Genomic DNA, 21,227 nt, shown 5'->3' with positions numbered 1-21,227 from the left:
TCCCCCAGTGCATCCCAGAACACATATAGTCTATCCCTTTTCCTTGGTTACAAGGAAAAAATTCTATTTCTTTATATACTTTTTTCCTTAATCTGCAAACAGCCTGGTGAGCAGCAGGAAAAATCTTTGATGGCAAGACTATATTTTGAGTGAAATATATTTTGAGTTCTCTGTAGAGGAGCACTTAGTCTGTAAGAAGTCAGACTCTGAGTCCTTTTATTCCCCTTCCATTAGCATTTCCCAGTGCAATGTGATTATCTGTCAAAGCTCAGACAGTGAGCATCATACTCAGACAACCAGCTCTGGCTCAGACACCACTCCAGCCGGGCCTCTAACTCATACATTTCCAGCATTGGAATGCTCTGGCTGTACTCTCTCTCACCATCACTCTGTGTCATATACGCAGTTGTCTGGATGTGCAACTGACCAATAATTTCTCTCTGCTTAACATGAGGATATCATGTAATGGAAAATACATGACTTGTAAGATTTTATGCTTGGCTCAACTCTTAAGCTGGAGTCTAATTTTGCCATATAATTCTCCTGTTCTCTCCATACCTGGCCCTTCAGTCATAATAGAAATGGATTTTAATACATTCAGCAATTAGATGTGGAAGAATGTCATGCAAAAGAGGCAACGGTGTACACAATTCCCATTGCTAAACATCAATTTCAACTCAACATTTTCCAATGTTGCTTCAAATAAGAATTCTTTTAAGGTATTTTCTTCTCATTTTATATTAACAGGTAGAAAAATTGAGTCTATAAACATCTTATATTTGCTGAGCACTATTGCTCTGTACTCACACAGAAAAGGAATAGTCTGGAAAAGGATTAGTGTGCCTGAGCCAGTTCATACTGGAAACCATGAAAACCATGCATATTTTCACATATTTTCCTCTGGAAATCAGATCTTGTAAATAACCTGTTGTGAGCTTACGCAACAGAAAACTGCAAAATGTCAATGTCAACATAGGCAGAACTTTGTGGACATGAATAACCTATGTTTTCACATATTCACAGAATCACAGAATTTCTAGGTTGGAAGAGACCTTTAAGATCATCGAGTACAACCCATGTTCTAACACCTCAATTAGATCATGGCACCAAGTGCCACATCCAGTCTTTTTTTAAACACATCGAGGGATGGTGACTCCACCACCTCCCTGGGTAGATGATTCCAGTATTTGACCACTCTTTCTGTGAAAAACTTCCTCCTTAATTCTAGCCTGTATCTCCCTTGGTGCAGCTTGAGAGTGTGTCCTCTTCTGTCTGTTGTTGGCCAGAGAAAGAGACCGACCCCCAGCTCACCACAGTCACCCTTCAGGAAGCTGAAGAGAGTGATAAGGTCACCTCTGAGTCAATTATTATAACATATTATCATTAGAGAAAAGAACAATGCACCATGAGATATGAAAGTGGTATCAATTATCACTTAGAGAGGAGCCACTTCTATCATCAGACTGGAACTTTTTTCTTTCAAGTGGCATTGTCTCTAATTTTCCTGATATGACCCTTAGATAACAGAAACCAATGTAATAAATTTCTTTGTATTGTTGCAGGCTATAAAATATTACTGAAACACTATAAAACATGTTTTCCTTCTGGCTTTCAGCAGTGTGCAGCAGGGCTGTTCAGAGTACTGATGCACTGAGATTTAAGAATTGGAAGGAGCAAACACATTCTCAGTAATAATTTAAGGCCATTTCCATTATTGCCATTCCCAATAAAAGGAAAAAAAAAAGAACTTTAGCACAAATTTTTTTTAAATGCATTTGGCCTTTGTGATTTATGCTTTGCTATTTTAAACTGTGATCCTACCTAATGTCTGGCCTTTTGAATTCCTTTCAGTAAGTTGTACATTTCTCATTGCTGTTTCTTTGAGTTATTCATTTCCTTGGAAGCCTAAATTCCCCACTAGGCTTCCCTACACATTTTACTGGGGGGAAGAAAAACACATGGATCTCTGCTAATCCTGTTTATTTACAATAGAGGCTGTCCATTGTTGATCTTGCCATATTTTTTTTACTTGTTCTGATGAGAATTGGAGAGTTAACACTAAATGTTATCATCTGTGTGCATAACACCTACTACACATGGAGACAGAGTATTCATGCCTTTTTTGGAGCCATTATTATTGAAAGCATTATTGTAAAAATGTAAGTCATGAATTTATGAAACATAACAATAGATTTAGTTTGAAAATCAAGCAAACAAAACTCCTGCAGCTTTCTGAAAAATTAGATGCCTGGATAAAAAAAGTTGTGTTGGTTTGAATAATGCAGGTAATTTATAAACCATGTGGGATGCCTCATGAAGGTAACTAAAGACGTTTAACTCTTTAAATTTGTAGTACATCTTTGCAACTTCTGAGTGATCTGATCTCAGAAAGTCCTGCATATATGCCCTACATAAGTCATTTGCATAAAATTCTGTATGAGAGTGGTCAAATAATGAAGCAGGTTGCTCAGAGAGCTTTCACAGTCTTCAAATTTCAGATGGAGTTGGGTTAAACTTGGGCAGCCTGATCTGAGTTTGGAGAAATAGCTCCTGTCTTTCAGAGGTTCTTGCCAACCAAAACAGTTTTGTGATTATAGTCAGTAGCAAAATTACTATGGTTGCTAAAACTGCTTAGTTAGCACAGTTATTGCTAAGAGGAGAAACAGCTGATACAACAAGGAGTTTTTGGTAGTTGCTGGATATACTTACCTAGTATGCAATTCTTTTTCCTCTTAATGTAGTGGGATCACACAACAGAATATTTTTCCCTCACAACATTTTATGTTTTTTAATCCCCAGAAGAATTTATCCCAAAAGTTATTATCTTTTGATTTTCTTCTAGGGGTGAAATATGATAGTTTCGCTGGCAACTTTTGATCTACTGCAGCTTTTTTTTTTTCTGCTTCTCTGTAATTCTTTCTGCTACTCTTTTTTATATGCCCATTGTGCTAAACAATAATCAGATCTTGAATTTATTATTCACCCTCTCTGAAGTGCTTCCACTGCCAAGGTTAGATTGTTTAGTGAGTCCTCCATGTTCCTGCTTCTATTTCTTTTAATTCATAAATAATATGGATTCATAGGATTTTTTTTTGCTTGTTTCCTAAAAGCAGAACATTCTTCCACACCTTATTTAAGGGTTATGTAATGAAAGAAATGAAAAATAAACCAAACCAAAACAAAACCAAAACAACCCAACCAAACTCCAACTTGGGAGCAAAGAGACTAAGGCATAATGAAAAACCAGCCAGCAGCAGAAGATGAGATTTACAGAAGGCTTTTGAAGACACAAATTATACCCATTACCTCTCTGGTTTCAGAACACTGAATTTGAGGGAACTTGCCTTGTCAAAGTAAATTCATCTAAATAATTTATTTGTAATATCCAAGTTTTTGGCTGCTAATTTTTGCTTCCACTGTACAAGTAAATTGCAAACCATGTTTCTGCAAGGATTCTTTGCATTGATTTTAATAACAATTTCTCTATTAGGACAAAAGCTAGTATTGTACCTCTGGATATGCAATTTGTGTGGCCAATACTCAAATGCCATGCACAAGTTCCAGATCCAATTTTTCTTGGAGAACAATAATATGCTGAATAGAGCAAAAAAAAAAAGAAGTCATCACAATACTTTAAAATAATTATTTATGTAAAATGTTAAAAGAATTTCATCCATTCACTTTAACAAAATTAATTTTACTAGGTGTTTTGCTTCTAGTCTATAGAGAAAACAAAAGCTTGATAAAGACAAAACCCAAAACCTCCACAACTTAAGGCAAAACCTTAGAATTTGTTCTTCCACAGATTCAGACTAGAATAAATATATAGCGAGAGAGACATGTTTATTGACCACTACCATGACTTACTGAATTTCCATTGACCATTTCTAAAAATAATTGGTTAGGCTCTTTTGAAATTATAGACCAGAAAATATAGTTCCAAAAGAAAATAGACCAAGAAAATTTTATATTAGATAAAATAATATAGCTACTGGCAAACGCTGATACAATGTTTGCACACTTTTAAGCAAAAAATCTCCTCAGTGCCTGGCTTGATTAATCAGAAAGATGAATATAGAATGTGCAGCTTCTTAATAATATGTCACTCCTGATTTTTCATATAACTGTTTGATTCTGGCAGGTTGTAACCCTCATGAAGGGGATGAAGAAGAAGGTAAATAGAAGAAATATATTTTAAAATTCTCTTATAGCTCATAAATACGTTTTAGTTTTTAAAATTAAAACAATTATTTCCAGAACCAATCATGACTTCAAAACACAATTCTCAAAAGAAACAGTCTTATAGGATGAGGAATTCTTTTCACACATTTTAATGTAATGATTTAAGACTATAAACACAGTATTTCAAAAGTTTGAACAATTACATAGATATCTGAAATGAAAGCTAGAAATAAAACCTATCCTTAATTTGAGTGAGTTGGTAATTACAAATTAATTGTTCTTGCAGCTCAGAATTTACTGTTATGAAATCCACAAATTTATGTTATTTATTATGCAGCTCCATTTTTATAGTCAAGGTTTAACCCCTACTTGCTTGAGGCAGACTAGGTGAGATTGAATTTGCAGACCTGGTGAATTGAATGAGCACACAATGAATGGGAGAAATAAACCAGCTGTGTCAATTTCCCATGTTAGAATATGGGTTTATGTGCTGCAATCAGCCACTTCAGTGTGTAATTATAAAATATTTTGTTAATATATTTTAACTTACAGAGCTCTCCAGAGTTTCCTGGCAAACAGGCACTAAAATGTTTAAAAACATGCTTTAAGGTAAGCATTATACCTTCAGCCTAGTGAGGCCAAGAGTAGAAAAAAACTCGTGCAAGAAATGACAGGCATGAAAATAATGAAAGATACTTCGGGAAGAATTTAGGAGGTAAAAAACACTCTCTCTGTAAGTTAACTTTCTTAGTATCCAACAGTATTTTTACAGTACCAGTGGTCTGTGCCTTCTAGTATGAAACCTAAAATATTTTGCTGGCACCAGTGATAGTTTTGCTCCTTTATTACTTCTGTTTGACATGGAAAGTAATTCAAAGATGGTGAGCACTGACTTCATTCATACTTGCAGTCCTTGAAAAGGTTTTCATTCATCTCAAGCTGCCTTTCCCATTTCAATGCAGAAAAAAATAGTCTTAATTTTGGATCTGGAATTGAGGACCTACATGCTTCTACATTTTCCATACAGTAAATGTGATCGATCAGTTGAATGAGATTCCTTACAATGGGATCATCAATATCTGGATAGCTGATTTTCATTCTTTGTGCTCAGGACTTGAGTTTTGCCATATTTATTTTGAACTTCCATTTGTCTGCATTTGGCCTATTCTTGAGGACAAAAACGTAGGACTTTTAGGTTAATAGAAGAGTTTGCATAGATAAAAACTGAGAGTTCTTCTACCAGAGAAAAGGAGGCATGTGTCCTCACATGAAAAAGGAGGACACTCTAGGCATGCGTCCTCATTAAACTTCTGCAATAAAGCATATTGAAAATCCAGGTGGCTGAAACCCAAACAGTCACAGTGTTGAGATGTTGAGCCCTTGCTTGCTTTAGTGACCAAATGAGACAGAGAATAACTTAGCAATCAATGCAGTAAATTCTTCTGTAAATTTTGCTATTATCTGCTTCAGCTACCAGATCAAGCACCTTATATGGTCAGAGATATACTCAGACCTAAAAAATAAGACAGAAGACTGAAAGAAGTCATTATTATGCATTGGAATATTCTATTCACAAAATTTGAATTTAAACTTTTAAAGAAATATGCCAATTCAGGCCTCATCTCTTAGGGATATTTTCAAAAATTATAACCACTTACTTGATTTTGAGGAATGCAATATAATAATTCATTTTGTTACTACACCTTACTGACTGCTATGGTCATTAAATGAATTATGCAGATATCTTTTGTGTTATATAAATTGAGTTTTAGAGTTTCTCCTGAGGAACTCTCAATAGAGTTTCTCCTGGGGAACATAATTGGGCAAATACAATTTAGGTGCTATTTGTATTTATTAAAAATAATTAAAAGGGAACAAGTTATCTCAGCAGTCAACTACTCTTCTTCAGCATTTATCCTGTAATTCTAACAATTGAGTCTCAAAGCTTATAAACAGAAGAAAAAATACATTGAGGATTTTCCAAAGTTTTTCTTGCCTAAACTTGTACACGTTTTCAGAAGCAAATATATAAAAATGGTTGCTTTATCTCTCTCTCTCTCTCTCTCTCTCTCTCTCTCTCTCTCTCTCTCTCTCTCTCTCTCTCTCTCTCTATATATATATATATATATACTAAGATATGTATGTCTCCATACAGGTATGTATATTTACCTGCACATGTATATAAATACAACCAAATATTTAACACTCTGGCTCACAGTAACATAACACAGCGTTCTAAGAAAAAAACATAAAAAATTTGGAGATAACTCCACTCTGGAAGGATCTGCCTTGATAAATTGAAAACAAAACTGTTAAAGTACCTAAGGCTAAAAGATTATATATATTTTAATTTTATGGCTAAGACATTTCAGAGAGGATGGATACTCATGAACAAATAAGAAACTCAAGGGCTACCCAAGTATCAAAATAACATTGACTCTACACTACATGTCTGTTTTTATAATAATAACAAAGCAGTATGACTATTAAAAACATTTAAAAATGTAATACCACATATAATCCTAATTTATATATTTTCATGTTATAAATAAACTTTTTTTTTACAGAAAAGGATCTTTAAAAAAATAAAAGGATAAGTTTTTTATGCTGTTTTGTAGACTTACTATGTGACTCCAATCCAAAATGGTATAAAATCCATGCTTCTCTGTAGTTAGACTGAATTAGAAGCCTTATATCAGGTGACAAAATATAGGCAGAAAAAAACCTTTAAAATCACAAAAGGGTGTACAAAGCATTGATTTATTTACTTCTGTAGTAATCCTACTTGTATTAGTATGCTAGCATGCTGTCCAATAAACACTGCAAATTGCATGTGGATAATTTAGTCACATCTCCTGATTGTCACAGCTGCAAGATCTGTCAAAGATTTTTAGAAAATGAAATATTATGTAAATCTGAAAATATGGAATTTATTAAGAAATACTTCTGAACTAAGAAAGGATGTTTTGTAGAGGTAAATTCACTGGACACTTAGTACTCAAAGCATTTTCCTTTCAGATACATGAAATTTGTCCTGCATAGACTGGTTTTTGTTTCCACTCCTTTCTGCCTTGCAAAAACACTACATCATCTATCTATATGGTTCCTTTTATCAGCACCCTCTGGTACTGAAAACTATTCTTGCTGAAGCAAAATTAACCTTAAATACTATATGAAGTATTAGGAACTAGATGCCAGTTGGGAACTAGCACAGAAATTAAATTGAGCAGTAAACACAATATATAGAATATGTATACAATATATATTCTATATATGCAATATATAGAATATATAGAATTTTCTTGAGCTAGACTGCATTACTGCTTTTGACACTTTGAGTCCTATAAGTTGTGGAAGAGAACTTTGTAATATGTACCTTTCATTAGAACCACAGGAAGGTGGGATTTTTGCTTGCCCTTGAAAGTTAAAAAGAAAAGTCAAAGCTATGTAAGGCTTATGTATTAAATTCTTTCCACTTACTCTATGAAATTCTTTCACTACTAAAAATTGTGTTTCAAGTTGTCTGTGTATATTTTTTACTGCTATAAATTTCACTGCTATATGAAGAACTTTAGAGAAGACATTGAGCCATGGACTATGAACATTGACTATGGTCATCAAACCACTGGAAGCAATAGGAAAGAAAGATTCCCTTCAATTTAACTGGAATTCTGGACTCATCAGATTGTACTCTACAGTTTCTCAAGTCAAAAGAAAGGTGTTACCAAAATGTGAGATGTTTGGGTACTGTTGTCCTCATGAACTTCTGTGAAGCTAAACCATAAATTAATTTTATTGTGTCACGTTAGCATTCACATCTGCCTTTCTCTCATTTTGTGTTTATTGCTATCAGTCACAAATGGAGGGAAAACTCAGAATTAAGGATAGTTGCCAAGAGTTAATACTGAACTGCTGTGCCAAATGTGAAACACACCTTCATCTAATGGATATGCTGTTTCAGCATTGCTGAAGGGTGGTGGTGTTGGGGTTTGTGTTTGCCTAAGTATATCTGTGTGTGTGTGTGTCTGTGCACGTTTTAAAAACAGAGGCTCAAAATAGACTTGGGTGAGCCAAACATATCTTTGTTCATTTGATTGAATCATGTGGTAGCACATGGATTGACACTTGGGGTATCCAGTAGAAGAGCACTGACCAAATAAATGTCGTCCAACTGAAGACTAACTGCATGGAAACATCTTGAAAGAAAAACCCTAAGTGCTGAGATATTCCAGAAGGTTTTTGAGGCCACCCTGACTTTGAAAACCACATATAACTGTATTTCTTCTTCCCATAAAGCTCAGAAGTAAAAAGTAGCAGCACTGGCTGATTGACTTCACTGTTTTGGAAGTGCACCTTGGTAAATGTAAGGATTTGGTGTTATGTGGGAGTACAGTGGGAAGAAAAGGTCTTCTGAGGAGAAGATATAAAGACCAGTGAAAAAGCCTGCCCCTGTAATTTTATGCAATTTCCCAGTCTTAGAAGAAAGTATATGTTTTATTGCACATTTAACTATTTTTCTATTAAAGCACATAAGCTGATTCCAATAATTTCTCATCCTAATTATCTTGAGAACTTAATATTCTATTTGACAGGGAAAACTATTTTGCTGTGATAGTTTTGTAAATGACGTTGCAAGGTCGCCTTAAAAAAAACCCCTACAATATTGTTCTTCATTATGATAATGAAATGAAACAAATAGCACTTAGAATAAAAATTCATTAATATTTATTTGCAAAAGCTTCATTTTATTGAAGAGGAAAATGCTCTACAGAACTTTTTATTCATTGTTATGCAAAAAGACATCATCAATCAAAACCAAGACAGCATTGTTTCAAAATGCTGAAAGGACATGTAGAGTGAAAATCAAGTATTCAAAAGGTATGAAATGTTAACATTTAAACATTTTTATAAATAAATATAATTATTTCATTCTTTTACGTTGAATTTCTGATATATTTTGTATGTATCAGTATACAAAATATAAAAAGTATATATACTGCATAAAAATGTATATGTACACCTTTTTTCACATTGTAAAATCAATTTCAACTTCTGGTTATTGATAATTAGTAGAGAGCAAAGTCCATGTATTGCTAATTTACAAAACAAGAAGCAAACACTCATAACTATTTTATCCATAGTTTTACATTTCACTAGCATTAGTGTGCTTCTTTGCTTTATATTTATTTAGTTATTTAAGCCATCACATAATTTTAGAATTTTAGAATCATATAGTGGCTTGGGTTGGAAGGGACCTTAAAGATCCTCCAGTTCCAACTCCTCTGCATGGGCAGGAAGACCTTTTACTAGACCAGGTTGCTCAGAGCCCCATCCAACCTGGTCTTGAACACTTCCAGGGATGGGGCATCACCAGTTTAACTGGACACTCTGTTTCAGTGCCTCACCACTCACAGTAAAGATTGTCTTCCCAATACTGGACCTAAACCTATCTCTTTCAGTTTGTAGCCATTCCCCCTTATCTTCTCACTACATGCTTTGTAGATATTCTCCATCTTTCTTGTAGATTCCCTTCAGATTGTGGATGGCCACCATGAAGCCTTCTCTTTTCCAGGCCAAGCAATCCCAATTCTTCACAGGAGAGGTGCTCCATTGCTCTATTTTAGGATGGCCATATTTCACATAAGCATTTAAATCTTTAGGTGAATAGAGGCTGAATGAAGATTTGAGATCAAAATGTTCTAATTTTGGCCATCTTTGTTACTGGATAAAGCAGGCAGGCCACCAGTGATGTGATAATTACACTGAGTAATCTTATTTAATTATGGACTCAGATTGATACTTCATCCTCTTTGACAAGACATGATGATATTTGAATATAGTTAATGAGTCATAGTTGTCATGGTAGTCAACTGATACATAGATTATCAGTTTCTGAGGATGACACCTTTGTTTTTCTAAGCTATATGTCTATGTGCCTGGCTGGATGATTTTTCCAAGGCAAATGTGACAGAGTATGAATCAAAAAAAAAAAAAAAAAACAAAAAAAAAAGGATATTAGTGCTATATCCTAGCAGCTGTGTAAGTCTTATTAGTGTCTACTGCTCAACTATTTCGCATAATCTGGATGCAAGTGCTTCAGGCAGGGCTCACAATCATGACAATGAAGTTGTCACCCAGGAACTGTTCAAATAGCTGACTCTCAGGATCAGACTTCACACAGGCCTAAGGACAAGACTATTATTATTCCTCAAGCCCTCGTGTAGCCAATATAAGCTGGAAAAGGAACATGTTACTAATGAATTGAGATAGTTCAGTATTATACCCTATCTGCTCATCAGAGCTAGTGAGATGGAAATAAATGCTTTTCTAGATGTAGGAGTCATGCTGTATCACTTCTGAAGGAATAATAAAACATGTAGGAATCAAATTTAAGTATTATGAACCAATTCTTATTGTTTCACAACTTCAGTATGTTACTAATCTTACTGGAATATTAAGAAGCAGATTATTTTGTTTTCAATTATCCAGTAGCACAAACATCTTGGTAATATTTAGGAACTTTGGTAGGGATGGTATGATGTTTAGAGAAAAGCAATGGGATTTATCAATCAGGAATCAAGACTAATATTCTGCTTCATGCTGGGATTTCTTCTCATGATCAGCAATCTGAAAATGCTCCTTACTAGCTATCACTACAAATATTCGTCTTTCTTTCTAATATTTTTTTCTGTCATAAATTTTTTTCTCAGTAATTCAATTAATAGATCTATTCACTAAATGTTTTAGGAACAGGTATTCAAAAATCAATGTGACATCAAATTCCTGATAATTACACAACATCATTTGGTTGAAATATTTATTTATATATAGTTAATGCCATTTATATACTATGATATAAGCAATGTAGTCTTGTTATTTTTGTTAACATCAAAATCAAATTATTTGGAAAACTAACACTAACCTAACAAACTACAAAAATAAAAACTAAACAGAGGTTTTCAGAAAGCACTAAAAAAAGAAAAGACAAAGGAGTCTTGATTAATATCAGCCATTAGCTGAGAGTGAAATCAGTTAGTATGCCAGAAAATTAATGTCTTGCTGGTACAATGCATTAAAAGAAAACAAACCAGGCTTTCGTATTCTGCAATTCGAAATGGAATTATCTTCCATTAACAGCAGAAAGTCTCCTCCTTGCTCTCCCCCTGCGGTGCAAGGTCATTTATGGAACTTTTTGCTTTCTCCTTTCACAAAATTCTTCCCAAGTAGCTTTAGAAATATGAAAGACTTCAGTTGCATTCTACAGATTGTACGTCTCTAATGTCTACAACTGGGATTAAATAATAGATCCAAGAGATAACATTGTTTGTAAAGAAATAAGTACTAAACATAGAATCAGCCAACTATTCATTTTCTGTCAGGTAGTATGTCAGTGTATTGGGACTATAATATTTTAAACTTTATGGTCACTAAGTTATCAAGTAATGGTTGAATGTGGTGCCAGAATTGGATTTGCTTATTGCAATGTAATTTTGTGTATTGCAAGAAAATCAGATGCTGATGAGTGGTTGTTCTATTAAAGTAACATCTATTTCTTGAATTAAATCTATCTGAGTAAACATAAATATCCATTGGTGTAAATAGAATTTTAAAAACAACTCTTTTTTTTTCTTTATTATGCATTTAAGACTAGGCAACTTTAAAATATGATGTGAATGAGATTTTAATCTTCCTGTTATAAAATCCTTGACCCATATATTTGGCATAGTTTTAGCAGCTGAAGCATAAAACTGTTAACTCAAGTCTTCAGTCAAAAAGGTGCTTTTTTCCCAAATGACAACTGAACTTTAAAAAGCCAAATTTTTAGTTCAGAGAGTCTTTAAAAAAATTTTTAGTTCAGAGAGTCTTTAAAAAATGTGAACAAACTTCTGTGATGATTAGTTGACTTTAACTTCATAAAGAAGAGGAAAGCAAATATACAGTGAGGCAATATTTCTCATCAATAAAGCATCAGTGCCTTGAAAAATGTGTGAGAGGGGAAATAAAATTCACATACCAAATATTCCTGATACAATTCAAGGTCATGCTGAAGACTGTCTCTGTCCAATCTTTCTTTCCAGAGAGTTCAAGACCTCAGAATAGAGTTCAATTCAAAGATGTCATGTCATTACTAATTTCTTTAGTAACAATCACAGAAGATTTTTAAGGTAAAAAATAAACTGTGCAGAATGAAAATATTTTTTCATTATTGTGAAAAGATGGCTGGGGGTAAAATTAGAGGAAAATGAGAAGTTATACAGAAATTATAGGTTAACACACAGTTGCTGCTCCCTGGATTAAATTCTCACTAGCACCCACCAAGGTGGGTGGGATGGGATGGGATGGGATGGGATGGGATGGGATGGGATGGGATGGGATGGGATGGGATGGGATGGAGGGTGGAGCAGAAGGGGAACACACAGCCAAGGCTCTGTTGAAAGCCTTGCAGGGAGAACTTGATGGCACTTTACAGTTGAGAAGCTGCATAACACCTGTCAACCAGGGGAGATAGGAGAAGATATCTTACTGTTGAGCCAACAATGTAATAGAATGCTTTCATTCTTTCTAAGTCACCTAAATCATGTACCAAGGAATCTGAGATTCATCAAAAGTATTTCTGGTTGGGTCAACTTGAGGTTAACTTTAACACTCTGGCAAGAATGCATAAACCTTTACTGGAGAAGTGTGGTTTGTTTGCAAAAGAAATTTATATTTCTCTCATATTTTTTCTGTTTTTTCTTTCCAGCTCCAGAAATAAAATGCACTGCCATTTTTAAGCCATTAAAACATTCCTGAAAGATTATAACTCAGTTTCAATATGCATTATTCAAAGGTGACCTTGATTTGAACCAGAATATATGATGATTGTTCTGCTCAACAGTGAGGTTTCAATTAAGCATTGGTCCGTGGAGAAGAATGTGAGTTTCCTTATAAGACTTAAACAGATACAGCCTTAGACTGCAGATGCACATCCATGGTACAGTTAAGTGCTGCAGAAATAAACACATGGGCAGTAATAGGTAGGACTGGGAAACAGTGGTCTGTGGTCATATTTTTTTCTCAGGCAACACAGACAAGGAACTGATAGTAGAAGTTATTTACAGAATCATTTCAACAAATGGATACAGTAAAGAAAAAAACAGAGCTTGAAGGACAAATGATACCACAAAGAGTGACTCTCACAAAACAAACCAACAACATAACCCATTTATCACCAGGCATCATTTTCCACTGGAAAATGGGAAAATACTATCTCAAATAAACAAATACCACATTTTAAATTATGCCTATTTTATAGCTTAAGTTATACTGAACAATCAGACACATATAAGTAGTTACACAATAATTTTAACATTTTAGAACATGAGAGGAATTTAGAAATGAAAAATCAATGCAAGTCATGGTCCTTTCTGTGTTGAATAACCTGTATAGCAATCTTATTCAAGCAAGTTGGACACAGAACACATACAATCCCAATAAATTTTTAATCTTTTAATTTCCTTCATGCTAAAGATTCTTATTTTGAAACACTTTTATCAGAAACATTTTGTTATACCTATACTAAAGACTTTGCAGTTATCTATAGTTTAAGTGCATTTACCCCTATTCCATGAAAACAGTTTATTGCATTTTCAATAATGAACATATATTTCTTTTCTCCATCTTTTTGTCATTTCTGGGCTAAACATCTTCTTCCAATTTTTCTTCATACACCACATTTTCTAAATTCTGATTGCTCATTTTTTTAAAATCTTTTTTACTCTCTTCTGTTATTCCATGTTTTTTTTTTTTTTTGAGACAGGATGATAAGAACTGGGCACAAAACTTCTGCTGAAACCTTATTATGAGCACTTCGTATTTCTCATATTGTGGCCTTTCTGTTCATTCATCCCAGTGTGATTTTTTTGGGTTTTTTCACAGTCCTAGGGGCTAGAGGACAGATATTACTGATTGGTCACTCAGGATCATTATACTTCCTTGATCTAAAACTTATTTGTGTTAGCTGTGTCACTACTTTAAGAACTCTAAAATTTGCTACTTTTGGCTTTCTGCCTACAAATACACAATGATAACATGTGCAATGATTGTGGAAGTTGTACCATAAATAAAAAATATTTATGCCACCAAAAAATAAAGGAATAGCATTGCCTAGCTGGCAGTAAAATATGAAGACTATTTATTTCTTATTGGAAAGTGGAAGAAGGAGAGAGTGAGTATTATGGTGAACTGCTGTTGGAATCTACTGGCAACTACTACATGTTCATGAATCAGGATGTGTTCTGAAAAGAAGAAAAATAGAAATTAGTTTAAAATTTATTTTTTAATTTAGAAAGAAATATTAATTATTCACTTTAAAATGTGTAATGTACCAACTTCTATGATCAGAGATAGCATACATTTGATTGCAAGATGTATGTTTTATTAACAGCAATGAACAGCTAGAGAATTTTCTTTTTACATGAGAAGGCAAGCTGATGCATGGAAAAATAATCAACACTATTTAAAATTATATTTAAAAAAAAGAACTAAAAAATGGCCATAACAACATCTGTTTAGATAAGTCCATAAAGACACCTAAAAGAGATTCTTCAAATGTTTATTCCTGATTTAAATTTTATAATGTTATTATTTCAGAAATTTCAAAACTTGAAAAATGAGAAAAATTATATGAAAGAGCTCACAGGGCAAACACAGCAACTGTATAATTTATGTTTGTACAATCAAAACATTCTAAATATAGATGAAGTTTTTGTCAGTTTTTTCCTTTATATATATTTTTAGACCTGAAGATAAATCCAAAAGAATTAGTATTACTATAGCAACCAAGTTCCATTTCTGCAAATGTACTCCACAGAGAATAGTATTTTTTTTAGGTTGCTGAGTAAAAATCAACAATATCTAGTCTGGATTTAAGGTGGAATACAGGACATGGGAAAGGGATTTTTCTCCAAAGAAGTACAGATACACTTGAATTAATCAGCAAAACGTTCTTTGTAATTGGGAGGCACAAGTAGTCATTTCTAGAGTCTGATTCAGCATATAAAACAAGCACAAAACTCCCTCAAATGGATCATCTAGGTTGTGGCTGTGTTCTAAAAATATTTTTTTTCTCTGCACTTTCTGTCAAGAGAAGTGATGGTGGCTTGGTATGGAGAGATTTACATTGTCAGCATCTCACCCCAGGTAAAATGGATCCCTCTGAGGGAAAATGAAAAGTGTATTGTAAATAATTAATATAAAATTATAGGTTGAAATTTGAGGTTGAGGTAATAGGACTATATAAGGTAGTATTTTTGCCGGGATAAGTGTTACATTTTTTTTTCATTTTGAAATTAATAATGCTTGAGAAAGTTTTGGCAAAAAGTAAATAAATAATTTCAAAAATCTAAAATTATTTAAGTTCCTTTAGTTCTTCCAGCAATGTTATTCAGGACAGCTTCCAACAGATTATTATATGCTTTTTATTGCTAGGATTTTACAATATTTAAACATAATCTCTAAATGATACAAAGTGCTAAAAAAGCAAAACAGATAAAAAATAGAAATCCATGTAGACAAAACATTACCTGCACTGTTGAAAGATCCAACTTTTCACAAGTGAGGAATGATCCAGAACTGAATGGACCTTTATTTATAAAAATCTCTGCTAGAAGGAGTTAAATTGAGTCACATTGATCATATTAGAGCACCACTTCCATCAGTAGATTGATCAGAAAGTAATGAGACTCTTGACAATGAACTTGATTTGAAGTTCAGAAACCAAGAAAAATACTCTCAGCTGTCCAATGGGAAATCTTATGTGAGGTATTATATCTTACTTTTACTAGAACTTAAAATACTGCACAACAAACTATAAAATTTATGAGACAAATGTTTATTTATCTTCTTTGGGTAATGACATAGTTCTTGTTCTCAATACAACTAGATTTTATTTTTATAATCACATTGTCATTCACTGTACAGAAATATGTTTTCTTGGTTCTCAAAATAATATAGGAGATATCATATTACATACTATAACAAAACCATTTGGAAACCATTTATGGTATAAAAAGACATATTTGAATATTTTTTGGCTATAGACATCTTCTAACAGCTATTTAAAATAATACACCATCAGTTGTAAAAAAACAGAAAAGAATTTTAGAAATCAGAAATATGCAGAAATACCCAAAAATACCTCTTAGCTTACCACACAATGTAAATTTCTGAAACATGTACACAGATGTCTGATGATCCATCAGCAGTATGAGGATTCTGATCTATGCAAAGAATTATTCAAAGAATTACTTGAATTACTTTATTTAGAAACTTAAAACTCTTATAATTTTCTCATTCTTTAAAATTATTTGAAAGCATTTCTTCTTGTGGGAAAGGAGGGGTTGAGAGCTCTGGTTCATACAGGAAAAAACATGGGATTTTTTAAAAAATTGATTGACAATTGAAAATAAGTACCAGTTTTGGGAGCAATGTTTGAGTTTGAACTGTTTTTATGAAAGCAAAAATGAGTGTGATTCACTCATTATCTGATGTTCACTCATTATGCAATGTTCCCCATGTTGTGATATTAATCTCTTCTCATCACTAAGGAAATAAACAAACAGACAAAATGAAGCAAGCAAAAAAAAGCCAAGATGTTCCATGATGTCATTGAGCCATATAGTCACTGAAATACAAGGATATTAATTAAAGATAAAAAATTCTTTTGTATGATAAGCAAAATGAACAAAACACAGAAATTTCACATATGAAGGCCCTTGGGAAATATGGAATGTTTTCCCACTTCATAAGGTTCAAACAGTGGGAAAAAAAAGCAACAAAATCCCAAAATTTTTAAAAGCAAATTTATGAAATTAATAAAATCTCAACTTAGTTATTCTTCTCAATATATACTTTTCTCCCTCTCTTCTCCAGAATTATTTTGGGTTTACTTCTTTTTTTTTTTTATATTTTCTTTAAGTCATTGCTCACCTTTTTTCTTGAAACCTTAAAAATTATTACATTCTGAGAAAAACTCTTCACCATCAGAATGGGTGTAACAGCTGATATCCTGACAGGGTTTTAGTGACTATACATACTCTGGAATGCTTGGAAGTACATAGATACCCATCAGAAGGTAAATGTCTATCTGACACAAAACCATACCAGAAGTTACTTGCCACATTCAGAATCATAACTAATTCCTTAAAATGATACTTTAGAATGACTTACAGATATCCTTACACTTACACTATTTTGTATGATAGAGCAGGATTATTGACTTCCCCAGCAAAGAGTGTGTCTCCTGGTAACATATTAAGTAAGACTTTAAAATTATTAATTATATAAATAAGACTTTTTAATTATTCATTATGTCATAGCGATGCAATCATGAACATGAGGAAAAGAAAATTTCATAGTACCTTAATCCCTAAAATGAGAAAATGTATATAGGATCAGTCTGAACTATATATTACAGTAGATTGACTGCATCACAGTGAAGAGGTTTCAGTGAAAAAAAGAATGTGATGAAAAACAACTAAGCTTCAGAAGTTTTTCACAAAGAATACTTACCATTTTCTGCAGCTAACATTATTATATTACTTGCATTTTTCTTTAAAAATATGGGCTATCTGACATACCTTTTAAAATGTAAATGTCTGACCATGCTAAATGTCAGGGCCTTTGTAATATCCACTACATCTCAAGGCTATACCTCATGTTTTTCCTCTCCCCTCCTTTAACTCTTCTTTATCTTTAAATTCTTCTGCCTCTCCTGTGCATCATTTCCTTTTTATCCTGAAGTTTCTTAGGCTACCTTGAGGAAAAATTTGTGTGGTCTTAAAATGAATTTGTTATTATTATTGTAATAAATATACTCAGTTTTGATAAAAAGTCAACTATTATATTTAGTATTTAATGAGAACATATGTATGTAATAGGTTCATTTGCAAATATCGGAATTTCCATTTGGTGTTTTAAAGGAAGAAGGTTAACAATATAAAAGAATTAAACTTCCTTTTACAGATTTATAAGTGTAGAAACTGATAGTCGGTGTAAACCTTTAAGCAGTTAAGCAGCATTTTCTATGAATAAAGATGAAATTAAAGAACAAGAAAACTGTTTGATCCAATTTTATGTACCCTATCATTAATCATTGTTAGGAAGAGACTAGTGCTTGTTAAATGAGTCTTGTATATTAGGTACAATGCTTTGAAGTACTAAATTAGTCTATTAGATCTGGAGAAATTAATTCTTCATTGCAATAGATCTACAAAAGCTAGAAGACTAGCAAATGTTTCCATTTTTTTATTTCAGTACTGGTTCTATGCAATATTGAAGATTGTCACAGATGAAAATATTATTATTAGAAGACTTCTACATCTGTATTGACATGAAAATTTTTAAAAGCATCTCTATCAGAAAATATCAAACAATTTGGATGCATGTACAAAAAAATCTCATTAATTTGAACATAAAAGGAATGACAGCAAGGTAATAGTGTATTATATAAAAATCATGGGCATTTCAAAGGAAGAATGTAAAAGAGTGCATTAAAAGTACTGTATGTGCATACTAAATCTTCTAAAATCTATTTTATATTCCAGGCAGGAAAAATATGTAAGAAGGTGTTGAGGCAATACAGGGCACAAAATGCATACAATTTAGTTCAATTTCAGCAAGAGGAGGGAAGTGGGGGAGGAGTTTTCATTGTTTAAAATCTACAAGAACTGTTCATGACAATGAATATTAGCAAAAGTCAGGGAGAGTTTGCACCAATCTCATGGTTCATTTGCATCCCAAAATTACAGTTTCATGGTGCACTTGGTGCTGCACTTACATGACAGCCTTCCTTCACCAGGACAGATAGCAGTGGGAGTATGCAATAAGAGCAGTTGTGTCTGATAGAAATATTCACATATTTATTCATTCATTTTCTGGAGGGAGCACACTGCAGTAGGTATTTTCAATGTGTGGCTTCAGGGTCCACTACAAAATAACAATATAAAAATATTCAATAGTTTAATAATAAATAATTATGCAGTAGGCAGGCATGCAGAGTGCCTTGGACCCTAGCTTGATTATCATCTTAAAATTCAAATTCTTGAAGTTCATTTGTGCCAGCCTAATGTGGTTACTATGGAAAAATTTGAGTCCATTACTATGTTGGCTTTCTGTTACAGAACAATATAATATGACAAATGCAAATGGAAGTACTCAACTCACCTCAAAAAATTCCTTGCTTTCAAAGATAATGCTATCTCAATGATTTTGTTTATTTTCTTATTTAGAGCAATTTAAATAATAGTTTTGTGTAAGTATGCCATTATTTGATATGCAGAAAGGAAATTAAAAGGTTGCCAAATAAAAAAGTGCATTTATATTATAGTTTCCATTAAAAAAAAATTAAATTAAGAACTGAAGGCATATGAAGATATGTTCTGCAGATAGATATATCTTCATGTGTATATCTGTCATATCTTTTTATAACACTAAGATACGACTCATCTGATTAAGTACACTAATCTTCCCATAATATTAATATCATACATAAATCACAAAATATGTCTTATTTTAGTTTGTGTTATCATGTATTATAGAACTAATTGTCATTTTATTTTATTTTATTATGAATTTAATCTCTAGCTCCAGAGAATCTCCTTGGCCTTTTAACTATCACATATGCTCCTTTGAAAAAAATCCACACAAGAATTCCACAGAGCAAAGTGCTGCAGTTCTGTAATTAAATGGTTATGGTAACAAATGGAGGCAGATGTCATGACTTCATTACCTGAGGTCGATTTTGTTGCATGTTGTAGAACAGCATGGAATAGCTGATAATGAATGTAGCCTATTGCCATGGTTTGAGAGGAAGTGAGTTTTTTGGGATGCGGTGGTCAAACCAGTAGGTGCTCAGATTTGAATATTGGCGCCTGGTGTGGCCTCTGAGGACATGGATTCGCCTCTGAGAACACAGGGGTTAAAAGCAGAGAACGCCCAGGAAAATTTTCTCTTGGTTCCGGTCAGGGAAAGGTTCAGAGCTCCCCGGCCCAGCTGCTGCGGCTGGGCGGGGCAGGGGAAGCCGTGCGGCCGGGTGAGGTGGGCCTGGGCCCTGAGGATGGAGGGGTGGAGGAGCACCAAGAGGAATCGAGCAGCCACCCCCCTGCCCTGCCTGCCTGCCTCCCCCGCCCGCCTCCCCCAGGAGAAAGAGAGAGAAAGAGAGAGAGAGAGAGAGCCTGTGCCACCTTGGAATTTGATAGCGGCTGGCCGAGATGGAGAAGGGAGGGGGTGCGGCAAGAAGGTGCCCGGCAGGGCAGCGTGGGAGTTCTGGATAGGCAGAGACTGAGATTTTTAACCCTTTTCTTGGATGCTAATTCTCCTGGAGTTGAATGAGAAGAGAGATAGAGATGAGATAAGAGGAAATGGGCCACGAGAGAAGTGGAGAAGAATCTTAGGTGGGAGGAGGTGATGGAGTGGCCTTTGGCTGACTTTTCTTGTATAGCCATGGCCAGAACCATTTTTCCTGTGACACAGAGACTGCATTTAGGGGGAGGCAATGGCTTGGAGCCAAGAGAGTGCAGTGATGTTATGGGAGTGCATGAACAGAGACAACAGATGAGGAGAGCGGTGGTTGGTGCCTTCGATCTTCAGTGAAAGAGAAGATCTCTGTTCTTGAGACCCCTCGGCCCCAGGGGGTGAAATTTGGGGGGGACAGGTGTCCCGAAAGTGAGAGACTGTGCTCTTTTTGGAACTGGACAAAGCACCCTTAAAAGGAAAACCCTAGAAGCAGCTCTGATCCATGGGCAGTGGTGAGAGCACTGGGCATGGAAGGAAGGTGTCACGATGGCAAATGATCTCCAGGCGGTGCCACGTGTGACAGGAAACACAAGAGGTCTCAGCTGTGTTTCCAGGGGAAGCCTATGGTACAAGAGGGACTCCTCACTCCTTGATGAACTGAGAATTGGTTATCTAAAGGGTGGTGATGGACTGAGAGTTGGTGATCTGAGGGATGGATGTACTGGAAATTTGGTGGGGGGAGGAGGAATGTTTTTGGAAGGTTTTCATTC

Source organism: Agelaius phoeniceus, chromosome 1 (assembly GCF_051311805.1).
Source record: "Agelaius phoeniceus isolate bAgePho1 chromosome 1, bAgePho1.hap1, whole genome shotgun sequence".
NCBI classification, from domain to species: Eukaryota; Metazoa; Chordata; class Aves; order Passeriformes; family Icteridae; genus Agelaius; species Agelaius phoeniceus.
Note: the sequence above shows the minus strand (reverse complement) of the source record.